This window comes from Echiichthys vipera (assembly GCF_963691815.1).
Source record: "Echiichthys vipera genome assembly, chromosome: X".
Lineage (NCBI taxonomy): Eukaryota > Metazoa > Chordata > Actinopteri > Perciformes > Trachinidae > Echiichthys > Echiichthys vipera.
The window spans coordinates 14,015,279-14,028,367 of NC_139825.1; the positions used below are offsets into that span (position 1 = coordinate 14,015,279).

Sequence of the window (13,089 nt, forward strand, 5' to 3'; positions counted from 1 at the left end):
GGTTACCAAGGGTGAACAAAACATTGTAGGCAGGGACTATGAGCAAACTGTTTCCAGACACTCGGAGACATCCGCAGGCGGTCTTGATTCCTGCCTCGCAACCACTGCAACAGTCGATACGTGCCGTTCTGTCGCCCGGGGAGACTCCATCACAACAGCTCTATTCAGGATCTGACTATTTAAACAACATGCTCGCGTTAAACAGTTAAAGTGGAGATTTGATAGATCTTGAGACCCATATTAGGAATCACTGGAAACATACATTCAATTCGACTTGCATACACTACACGTACAACAATGTAATTTTCACTAAAATTATAACTTTACTAACTGATACGCACTCACGGTCTCCAGGCGGACTATAGCGAGAACTGCGTAAAAGTTGATATTGTATCAAAATTAAGTGTTATCCGATCTATTATAGATGTGTTCGTTTCTAAACGACCGAGCAATGCAACAATGTGTGTCTTAACAGGTGTTTTGGTGCGTCGAAATGCGATGTAAGTGGGTCGTTTAACATGCACATTTGTGAATGAATACTTGACAGCGTTTGAATGCTGCAGACTGGAGAGAGAGAGAGAGAGCGAGAGAGAGAGCGAGAGCGAGAGGCACGTATCCGGGGCTGTAAGAAGAAACGGGTTAGAAAACGTGCCTTTTGGGGGTTTATAGGACACTGTTGAGATTAATCTAGCAGAACATACAACACAATAGTCCACAATGTCCCCTAAACAGGACAGCTTTGCGTCTACACATGTGGAAAACCCAAAATGGGTCTGTAGTTGCTATTAAGTGGGTGTCAAGGTAAAGGAAACCGAGGTTGGTGAACGTTACCCGGATGCTAAAGCAGTGCGGACACGACAGACTCCTTAAAAACACGTTTGAAAAATCACTTTAACGCAGTGTTTCTTGTCTTTCAGTGATTTGAAATAAATCGGCGAATAAAGTTGAAAAAAAACAACACACACACACGCGAGAGAGAGGTTTACCTCCACCCGGGGTCTCCTCGTCCAAATCACGTCCTGTGGTTTGTGGTGGTGAAGGTAGAGAGCGGCGTTCACTTTAGAGGGGTTTGTCCATTTCTTTCCCAGCCGGGCTCCAACTTGACAACTGCAGTGGTGAAAATGATTGACAGACCGGGAGGGAGAGAAAAAAATGGATCTTCAACAACGTCCCTTTGATCCGACGCTACAAGTTGTTACATTTGTAACAGCAGCAAAGCTGTGGTCTTGCAGCGGCAGCTCCTCCACAGAGAGACAGAGAGAGAGGGAGAGAGGGAGAGAGGGAGAGAGGGAGAGAGAGAGAGAGAGAGAGAGAGAGAGAGAGAGAGAGAGAGAGAGAGAGAGAGAGAGAAACAATCCAGATACAGTCACAAATCAACCTGGTAAAGGGGGGAATAAACTCCCCGTTTCTCTCTCCTGGAATAAAAAGCAGAGGAGACTCTGGTAACAAAGAGCAGATCCAGTAAAGCGAGGACTGGTCGGTGTGTTTATGTTGCAACAGAGCGGTGGTGGGTGGGACTGGAGGGTCCGACACATTCAAAAACAGGGACCAGAGAGAGAAAAAACCCGAAGTCCGGGTCAGCAGCGTCTTTTTCCTGGTTAGCTGGCTGTGTGGGGACTGAGAGAGAGAGAGGGAAGTGAACTGGTGCTGGAGACCGCGAGAGAGGGAGGGACCAGTCCGGGATTACCCTGTTATTTTTTTAAGGTGGATCTATGAATTAATTAAATAATCAGGCAGAAACAGAGCCTCGAGAACATCAGCCCCGGGGTAAACATGCAGGAGGATGATGGGAACTTGAGAGGAAGACTGAGAAAAGAAAAAAAAGGAAAAATGCACATCTGGATGTCTTCATGAGAGTTGTACGGAGGTTCATTACTGCCCCACTGCATGATAATTAACTGATGAGATACGATCTCATTTGTTGTTACATAGTATCTTCTCAGTTGAACTTATTTTTCTACGATACATGAGAATTAATTTAAATACATAGTAATAAAAAGTCATATTATTTCAAGATTTATATAATAATAAGCCATTGAGACAGTTTTTTTTCTGTGTATAAACTATAAACTCTGGGTTCACTAACTACGTTGTTGGTGCTTCGTTTTATGTGTAAGAACTCTTCTCATGCTACTGCAGAGGTTTGGTGTTTTTTTGAGCAGTGTTAGTGGTTAAAAAAGATGTTTTAATGACTTCACCGTGCTGCCCCGAGCTAATCAGTGTTAGCCACGGACGAGTTTGAGCGATTCCTGAATTGTGAGAGATAAGATAATATTTCTAAATGAAGTCACTGTATAAAAAATAGAATATATTTTGCAAACAAAGCTATTAAAAAAATCTTAATAGTTGGAGATCAAATGTGTTATATTTTGACTTTTTTTAAAGTTGTTTTTTTTTTTACATTTTTGACATTTTGTGCAGATGTTTTCTACAATAAGATGTTAAAATAAAAAATTGTGATATTTCAAGAATAAAGATATTTCAAGAATAAAGTTTTAATATGTCATGAATTAACTCATATGTGTCGCATGTCAGTATATTTTTTCGAACTGTTCCTTTCTTACCTTTCACAATAAAAGCCCTAGAATACGTAACTGGTCGAGCACATCACTCTCTTTAAGTCACCATATTGTAATATTTTGAGAAAGAAGAAACTTATTAGGCCTACTATTTAAAAAAATATTTTGCAAACAAAGCAATACGAAATTGTAATATATTGAGAATAAAGTTGCAATAAGATATTTTGAAACTGAGTATACCAAGACAGAAGTCATACAATGTACAATTAATATAATATTTATAGGTTCAAGAGGTAATATTGTTATCTAAGATAAGACATTGAGAGGGGGATTGCTACTGCCAGGGGGACAAATTCAGGATTTTGAGAATTAAGTTGAAATACATTGAGGGAAAAGTCAAAATCACTTATACGTTTCAAGAAATAGGGTTGTAATATTTTGAGAAAAATATTTGCATATTTATAGAATGGAGAAGGTCATATTTCAAGATTAATTGGAGAATGTTGGTGCTGCTTGGATTGTTGCTCTCAAAGTGAAATACCGACATTTCTTTTACATCAACTACAATTTTAATTGCAATTACATGCAGGTCTGGACCGGCATCAAAATAATAACAAAAATAAGAAACTCAAATTACAACAAACACACAGAGGGAGAGTGACTTAATTCTCTGCTCAGGACGCCGTTACTCCAATATGTCTATCTATCTATCCTATGTGTTTTTTTAGTGTTGCCAGTTCAAATTAAAGCACTCTAATTCAGCTATGACAAATATCTGAATCTCAGCTTGAATAGCACTGTATTGAATTATTTTCGGATCAGGGTTATGTATCATAAGTGTATTCAACATTCGGAGAGGAACAGATACTTGTTTCAAAGGTGTTATGGAGGTTGATGGGCGTGTCTATTCAATCCTCTTTTCGGTTTGGAAAGCTGAATCCACAAAACTGATCCTTTGGTGATACAAGCCGTTAATATTTAGTTATGAAGAAGCAGAGATCACATTATAATCAATACGAGATGAAGATGTACCTTGATGAGACCATGCTCATGCCTGGGTTTTTTTTTTTCCTGGTCCAAACGCAGAACATGAACAAAGAATCTAAAAGGAAATTTCTCTCTTACTGCCAACTGGCCACTCAATCAGCTCTGCCTCCTACGCTATGCTAATGACAGAGAGGCAGAGAGGTGGTTAAAGCTGCCATTTAACAGCACAGTACGCTGCTTCACTTTCAATGCAAACTGACTGCAGAAGCAGAGAGAGAGAGAGAGAGAGAGCTGCTGATTCTGATAGCTGTTCACAAAGTCAGTCACCACCAAAAGGCTCAGCATTAAGGTGGGTGGAATAATATAACAACATCCTCCATGTTGTTATAGTATTCCACACGCCCTGATGTCCCCTAAATGTATATACGGTTATCTTTTTGATCTACCGATTCTGTAGTTAAAATATCAACATACTTTTCTGTTCAATCATTTTCCTAGAAAAGTGTGGTGATATATTTCGTATATAATTATAACATAACATTTCTGCCTCGATTATGTTTGTACAGTGCCTATAGAAAGTCATGATACCCTTTTGAAATAGTCACTTTTTTGTTTTATAGCCTGAAATGATAATAAATAAAAAATATATATTTATTCAGCTTGATTTACACATTTTGCCTTACAACACTCAAGTGCAATGTTTTTTGTTTTTTTTTTAAATTTCTGAAAATTAATAAAAAATTAAAAACTAGAATAGCAGTGTTGGAAAATTGAGTCCCTTTAGAATAACCATTATAAACATTCTCAGGTATAACCAATCACCTTTAAGATTACACACCAAGTTAATTGGCCTCCACCTGACATCAACTGTGGTGTTTTTGATTTTACTTAAGAATAAAATCAGCTGTTCTTGAGGATTCCTCTCCTAGTAGTTCATGGTAACAAAAATAATTCACCATGGTTGGAACGATGCTTTCAAAAGAGCTTCGGGATAAAGTTGTGGATAGAAACAAGTTAGGAGAAGGATCTAAAAAGTTTTCAGAGGCTTTAACTATCCCTCTGAGGACCTTTCAGAGTATTCTCCAGAAGTGGAGGCATATGGATCCACCCAGACCTCGCCTAGATCGGGCCGCCCCTCCAAACTGGAGACCGAGCCAGGAAAAGATTGATCAGGGAAGCTACCAAGAGGCCCATGGTGACCTTGAAGGAGTTACAAGTCTTAATGGCAGAGGTCGGTCGATCTGTGCATGTGACAACAAATTCACAAGTGCTACATGTTTGGCAGGATGGAGAGAAAGAGAAAGAAGCCTCTTCTGAAATAACTGTCACACTGAGTCTAAAAAAAACATATTGAAGATTCTGATGCCAGTTGTTAAAGGTTATTTGGTCAGATGAGACCAACACTGAACTTTCTGGGCTGAACTCTTAAGCACTATGTTTGGCAGAAACACAGCACACCACCCAAAACACACCATCCCTACAGTGAAGCCTGGTGGTGGCAGCGTTATGTTGTGGGCTTGTTTCTCTTCAGCAGGGGCTGGGCAGTTGGTCAGGACTGAAGGGAACATGGATGCTGCCAAGTCCACCCAAATCCTTAAGGAAAACCTGCGGCAGGTGGTTCCCCTTCCAGCATGAATACGACCCAAAACACACCTTCATAAAAACAACACAGTGGCTAAAGGACAGGAAGGTGAAGGTCCTAGAGTCGCCCAGTCAGAGCCCTGACCTGAATCCTACAGAACATCTGTGGATGGACTTGAAGAGTAAAGTCCAACACCGCTCACCACAGAACTGATTGACCAACAGTTCTGCAGGAAGATTGAGGAAATATTTCCCAGTCTAGGAGACAAAGCTGGTAGAGACAGATCCAAACAGACTGATGGCTGTAATTAAAGTAAAAGGTTCCTCCACAAAGTATTACATCTGGGGACTCATCACTTTTCCAATCATGCCATTCTAGTTTTTATTTTATTTTTTAATTTTCAGAAATTAAATAATAAAACATTTCACTTGATTGTTGTAAGGCAAAATGTGTAAATCAAGCTGGAAATTACCATTTCAGGCTCTAAAACAAAAAAATTTTCAAAAGGGTATCATGCAAGAAAGGCATGAAAAATGACCACTATTGCATGGTTCTTAATCAACAGGATCACAGGAGCACTGCTGGTGTCCCCCAAACCACTGGTATTCTTGAAAAGGGTAACAGATCAAAAAGACGCACTCAGGTGGGTTTAAAAAAGTTAAAACCCTTTATTTTAGTGGGTAAACTTTGAAACACCAACACGTGTACTCCATGAGAATTTAGATATCTTGTTTCTAGCTGCCTCTTTGGCAGTTGAGCCTGGTCCTTACCCTCTTAAATCCTCTCACACACACACACACACACACACACACACACACACACACACACACACACACACACACACACACACACGCACACACACACACACACACACACACACACACACACACACACACACACACACACACACACACACACACACACACACACACACGCACACACACACACACACACACACACACACAACTCAGAAGTTGGAAGTTCCGGCTCTGTCTTAGTTCCCGCTACACAAGGTGTCTCAAGAACCACATTATGCTCTGATGACACACACACAAGGTAAAAACAGTACCAGCATCACTGCCACGGCTGTTTATAATTTTAATGTTTGGACTGTTGGTTGGACACAAACATTGTGATTGGGCTCTAAGTAATTGTGACATGATGCATCCCTGGTTTCTGATTTTTTTACAAACATAAACAATCAATCAGTTAATAGATTAGTTTAAAATTAGCTCTTAGTTTTTTAACATTAATTCAAGAGTAATATTAATCTCCTCTCCGGGAACCATCACATTATCGTGGTGGAGAGGTTTGTGTGTCCCTGTGAACCTGAGGGCTGTGTTGTCTGGAGCCTAGTGCTCCTGGTAGGGTCTCCCATGGCAAAGTGGTCTCAGGCGAGGGGCCGGACTAAGAATGGTTCACAAAGACTCAATGGACAAACAACGAAGAGGAAGAGAGACCCTGCCCGGAGGATGCCCGGGGCCCCCGTCTGGAGCCAGGCCCAGACGGAGGGCTCGCCGGCGAGTGCCTGGTGGTCGGGTTTGCCACGGAGCCCGGCCGGGCACAGCCCGAAAAAGTGACGTGGCACCTCCCTCCTCTCCATCCTGTGGGCCCACCACTCGCAGGAGGAACCACTTGGGTCGGGTGCGCTGCTGCACGGGTGAAAGTGAAGGTGAGGGGCCTCGACGGACCAGACACGGGCAGCAGAGGCTGGCTCAGGGGACGTGGAATGTCGCCGGGGAAGGAGCCGGAGCTTGTGCTGGAGGTGGAGCGCTACCAATTAGATCTGGTGGGGCTTACCTCCACACACAGTCTTGGTTCTGGAACCATACTCCTGGATAGGGGTTGGACCCTATTCTTGTCTGGAGTTGCCCAGGGTGTGAGGCGCCGGGTGGGTGTGGGGATACTCACAAACCCCCGGCTGAGCGCCGCGGTGTTGGAGTTCACCCCGGTGGACAAGAGGGTCGCCTCCTTACGCCTGCGGGTGGTAGGGGGGAAAACTCTGACTGTTGTTTGTGCATATGCACCGAACAGCAGTTCAGAGTATTCGGCCTTCTTGGAGACCCTGAATGGAGTCCTGCATGGGGCTCCGGTAGGGGACTCCATAGTTCTGCTGGGAGACTTCAACGCCCATGTGGGCAATGATGGAGACACCTGGAGAGGCGTGATTGGGAGGAACGGCCTCCCTGATCTAAATCCGAGTGGTCGTCTGTTATTAGACTTCTGTGCTAGTCACGGATTGTCTATAACTAACACCATGTTCGAACATAAGGATGCTCATAAGTGTACGTGTTACCAGAGCACCCTAGGCCAAAGGTCGATGATCGATTTTGTGATCATATCATCTGATCTGAGGCCGTATGTTTTGGACACTCGGGTGAAGAGAGGGGCGGAGCTGTCAACTGATCACCATCTGGTGATGAGTTGGATCAGAGGATGAGGGAAGATTCTGGACAGACCAGGTAAACCCAAACGAGTAGTGCAGGTGAACTGGGAATGTCTGGAGGAGGCCCCTGTCCGAGAGATCTTCAACTCACACCTCCGGCGGAGCTTTTCTGGCATCCCTGTGGAGGTTGGGGGCATTGAACCTGAGTGAGCAATGTTCAAAGCTTCCATTGCTGAAGCTGCAGCGGTGAGCTGTGGCCTCAAGGTCTTAGGTGCCTCAAGGGGCGGTAACCCTCGAACACCGTGGTGGACACCGGTGGTCAGGGAAGCTGTCCGACTGAAGAACGAGGCCTTCCGGGATATGCTATCCCAGAAGACTCCGGAGGCAGTTGCAAGGTACCGACAGGCCAGAAGGGCTGCAGCCTCTGCTGTGTCAGAGGCAAAGCAGCGGGTGTGGGAGGACTTCGGAGAAGCCATGGAGAAGGACTTTCGGGCGGCACCAAGGTGCTTCTGGAAAACCATTCGACGTCTCAGGAGGGGGGCACGGGGAACCGTCCAAGCTGTTTACAGTAAGGATGGGACGCTGGTGACCTCAGCCGATGAGGTAATCGGGCGGTGGAAAGAGCACTTTGAGGAACTCCTTAATCCGACTAACATGCCCTCTTTTGTAGAGGCAGAGCTGGAGGCTGATGGGGAATCATTGTCAATATCCCTGGCGGAAGTCACTGAGGTAGTCAAACAACTCCACAGTGGCAAATTCCCAGGGGTTGATGAGATTCGTCCAGAAATGCTGAAAGCTTTGGGTTTGGAGAGGCTGTCTTGGTTGACACGCCTCTTCCACATTGCGTGGAAGTCTGGGACAGTGCCAAGGGAGTGGCAGACCGGGGTGGTGGTTCCTCTTTTTAAAAAGGGGGACCAGAGGGTGTGTGCCAATTAGAGGAGTATCACATTACTCAGCCTCCCTGGTAAAGTCTACTCCAAGGTGCTGGAAAGGAGGGTTCGTCCTATAGTCGAACCTCAGATTGAAGAGGAACAATGCGGATTCCGTCCTGGACGTGGAACAACGAACCAGCTCTTCATTCTCGCAAGGATCCTGGAGGGGGCCTGGGAGTATGCTCATCCAGTCTACATGTGTTTTGTGGATCTGGAGAAGGCATATGACCGGGTTCCTCGGGAGATACTGTGGGAGGTGCTGCGGGAGTATGGGGTGAGGGGGTCACTTCTGTGGGTCATCCAATCTCTGTACACCCAAAGCGAGAACTGTGTCCGGATCCTCGGCAGTAAGTCGGATTCGTTCCCGGTGGGGGTTGGCCTCTGCCAGGAGTGCGCTTTGTCACCAATCCTGTTCGTGATTTTCACGGACGGGATATCGAGGCGTAGTCGTGGTGGGGAGGGGTTGCAGTTCGGTGGGCTGAGGATCTCGTCTCTGCTTTTCGCAGATGATGTGGTCCTGATGGCCTCGTCGGTCAGTGACCTTCAGCACTCACTGGATCGGTTCGCAGCCGAGTGTGAAACGGCTGGGATGAGGATCAGCACCTCTAGATCTGAGGCCATGGCTCTCAGCAGGAAACCGGTGGATTGCTTACTCCAGGTAGGGAATGAGTCCTTACCCCAAGTGAAGGAGTTCAAGTACCTCGGGATCATGTTCACAGTGGAGCGTGAGTTTGGCCGGAGAATCGGAGCAGCGGGGGCGGTGTTGCAGTTGCTCTACCGCACCGTTGTGACGAAAAGAGAGCTGAGCCGGAAGGCAACACTCTCGATCTACCGATCAATCTTCGTTCCTACCCTCACCTATGGTCATGAAAGCTGGGTCATGACCGAAAGAACGAGGTCGTGGTTACAAGCGGCCGAAATGGGTTTTCTCAGGAGGGTGGCTGGAGTCTCCCTTAGAGATAGGGTGAGAAGTTCAGCCATCCGTGAGGAACTCGGACTAGAGCCGCTGCTCTTTAGCGTTGAAAGGAGCCAGTTGAGGTGGTTCGGGCATCTAGTAAGGATGCCCCCTAGGGAGGTGTTCCAGGCACGCCCAGCTGGGAGGAGGCCTCGGGGAAGACCCAGGACTAGGTGGAGAGATTATATCTCCACACTGGCCTGGGAACGCCTCGGGATCCCCCAGTTAGAGCTGGTTAATGTGGCCCGGGAAAGGGAAGTTTGGGGTCCCCTGCTAAAGCTGCTGCCCCCGCGACCCGACCCGGATAAGCGGATGAAGATGAGATGAGATGATATAATATTAATCTAGAAGCGGTAACCTCTGGGGCTTACAACTGATTGAATTAGAATTTTGAATTTACTTTATTGATCCCCCGAGGGAGGAAATTTGTTTGTCCCAGCACCACATAACAATAAAAAACAAAAACACACTATATATTTAAAAACGGACAGAATAAATGCTCTAGGCACACACACAACATGCACTTCATTAAAATTTGGTCAACTGGAATTCACAGATCTGGGGGCTACATGTGTGTTATAAAGCCTGATGTCCTCAGGCAGAAAGAAAGAATTTTACATAAGTCACAAGTTAAAATTACATTAGGCTTAATGGAGCTGTACTGGTATTACTGAAGAAAAAGTTTTTGCATGGCTCTTGGCGTCAACAACAAGGTACTCACGCAGCTGGACTGGCTGACAAAACAAACAAAGAAACTCAGACTACAACACACACATTCTCTGCTCAGGATGCCATTACTCCATATTTACATCTTTACAAATATTTGTTTGCTGTCATATTAATGTACAGCCCCTTTAATGTTCTTCAAAATTAAGAGTGTGCAACCTTGAGTGACAGATGGGTGTCATCACAGACTGTAGGATTCACTCGGTCAGCCTCCGCTCCATCTAAAGCTCCACTTCTTTCCCCATTTTTGGATTAGCCAGGAGATGGTTGGCGTCAGGCGCTGCAGAGATGGCAGTGGATTGACTTGCTTTTGGAGCAAGCCCCAAGTGGCCATATGAGGAACTGCAGCCTTCAGGTTGACTTTTACTTGTAGTTGTAATACAGTATTTTTCACCATGTAACATTAATATTTTTTCTAAGGCAAACATCTGCACAGCAAAATCTATAGTGTTGTTTTTTCAGTGTTAATCATTTTGAGTTTGTGGGTGTTGATTTTGGTGTTGTTTTAACATTGTAGTGATAAAAAAGGATCTGTGGGCCGTTAATCGTTTACACCTGTGAATGAGTTACATTCACTCCTGGCGGAGTTGATCACAACATCCGGTTTGGACGTGCGCAGCAAATTTCCATCGGTCAAACAGATTTCCCAGCAGGCCATTTTCTTTTGTAAATGTTGAGAATAAAACAAAATAGATGAAGTAATTGTGATTATATTTTTTTTAATTCACAGCCAAACTATCATAACTGAAACAAAATAAACATACTTTAAAGAAAATGAGGAGAAAACATATGAATTGGGTGGGATTACATACCACCATGACTGTGATGTATGAGAAAGTGGAGCAATACGAGTCAGCTCTCTGTTATTTCTTAGGGAACTGGGCACAAGCTATAAGATAATAGCGAATGATAGTGGCATAGAGTGATCTTGCCCTGTGTTTTCACATGATGGGGGCCAGTCAAGGGTCCTGGTGCATTGCACTGGAAGAACCATCCTTACCTTCGCCCCTAAATATGTCCTAAAATAACACTGTATGTTTAAATAAAGCACTCGTAGTGAATGTGAATAACAAAATTTTGAGTTAAAAGTGCACTTATCGCTAGATGTAACATTCTCCTTAAATGGAAACATGTTTCTCCACGACTCACAACAGCAGGATACGTGAAATTTTACAATATCTATGGTTAGAGAAGTTTAGGTTCTTATAGAGGGGTTCTTTGACAGCATTTCACAAAACTTGGGACCACCTGCTGGCTCTTGTAAGTAATAGTCTCACTGTTATTCCTGATGATGCTAGGATGCTTCCTAATACTTGGAAAGAGAGCCCCCCCCCCCCCCCCCCGCTTTGAATCAGATCAGAGGAATGTGCCATGTCAGGACTCACCTGCCTCGTTCGCTTCAGTCCTTCACCTCCCTTCCTGAACACACTGTTGTCACAACACACCTGTGTATCTATTGTCAATATGTCCTGCAGAGTCTGTCCGAGGCATGAAAGGCAGGAGAAGAGTCGAACATTTAATCTGACGAGACGCTTGATCGCAAAGTCCATCATGTGAAAGCAGGATGAGGAGGAGCTGGAGACTGAGGGATGTCCATTAAAGTCTAAATAAACCTTTGGAGTTTAAAAATTTGGTTAATGTTTGGTGGTGCATCTAAAGCATCCAATACACAAGGTGATAACCATTAAATCAGCTGCATGTATTCGTTTATTATAATTGGTGATTATTCATTGGTGATAGAAACTTAATGAACTGTTGGTGTGATGACAAGCAATTCAAGGCAAAATTAACATGAGCCATTGTCAGAACAACCATAATTCTGACAATACTGTTAGAAAATTCCTGGGTTTTACCTGTGACTCACATTGCCACTATTTCTAAGACTTTCTACCAAAATGTCCAGTTAAAATCTACTCTTAACCTAAAGATGTGTTGTGAATGGGGCCCTTGATCGATAACCTCAACTGTCTAAACCATTTATTTAGTTGCTGGAGGCGTTCCAGAGCCTGGAGGGAGAATGTCCTAGGAGACTCAGTTCAGGGCAAAAAAGTCAGCACTCCATCTGTTTCATGGCTTCAAAGGCAGCAGGAGCTCACAAACATATACACATATACACACAAACACACACACACAGGCAAAGGAGTGGTCACTCAAAATGTTTAACCAAAATTGTTTTTTTGACAGCCGCAGCATCTCTTGTTGAATCGTTTTGACTGCAGCAATAAAGCAGCCGGGAATGTAGAGCAGCTTTCATGGACCTCTTGTCACTAAGTGGATTCCTGTTTGACCAGTAAATGTGACCAGTCCCGCCAGTTTAAATAAGTCCTGCATGACTTGAGTTTTCAAGGGAAATGAAACATGCAGATTGAACTCATCCTTCAAAACCAACAAAAATAATCAGATAATTAGACATGTATGAACGATTCCATTAAAGGAAAGTGTTAATGGTACAGAAATCATTGTACGCTGCACTTGTTAAAAAGGAGCTTGGTGCAGCACAGACCAATGCTGACTGATCCTCTGTCTGCAGTGTAATAGCATCATACATCACTGTGTGATGTGTTATTGGTGCTTCTGGCCTGCAGTTTCACAGATACGAAAGAGTGATTCCACCTGCAGCTCAGAGTTACTGCAGCACTGAGCAGCTGTGGCTGCTGCAGAACTTTATATTTCCTGTTTTATTTTTAGCAGCGTGGCGTTGAAAAGAGTGAAACACGTCAATAACTGTTGGAAGGATTATCACAAAGTTTTGTTCAGACGCTCAGGGTCCATCCATTCATCCATCATCATCAACTGCTTGTCCCTAACAGGGTCACGGTCTCTATGTGCCCTGGACAGGACGCCAGTCTATGGCAGGGCACATAGAGACAGACAGAGACAGACAACAATTCACACTCACATTCACACCTACGGGCAATTTAGAGTCATCAATTAACCTAACACGTGCACGTCTTTGGACTGTGGGAGGAAACCGGAGAACCCGGAGAAAACCCATGCAGACA

General features: G+C 44.4%; 1 protein-coding gene across 1 annotated transcript in view; it reads right to left on the reverse strand.

Annotated features, from left to right (window-relative positions):
- Nucleotides 1-1,599, reverse strand: part of LOC310965404 (plasma membrane calcium-transporting ATPase 1-like) — a 106,350-nt gene extending 104,751 nt beyond the window's left edge. The window contains exon 1 of the mRNA XM_083938975.1: nucleotides 987-1,599. The gene's annotated coding sequence lies outside the window, so the exon portion shown is untranslated. The remainder of the gene's footprint in view (nucleotides 1-986) is intronic.
- Between the last annotated feature and the right edge of the window lie 11,490 nt (nucleotides 1,600-13,089).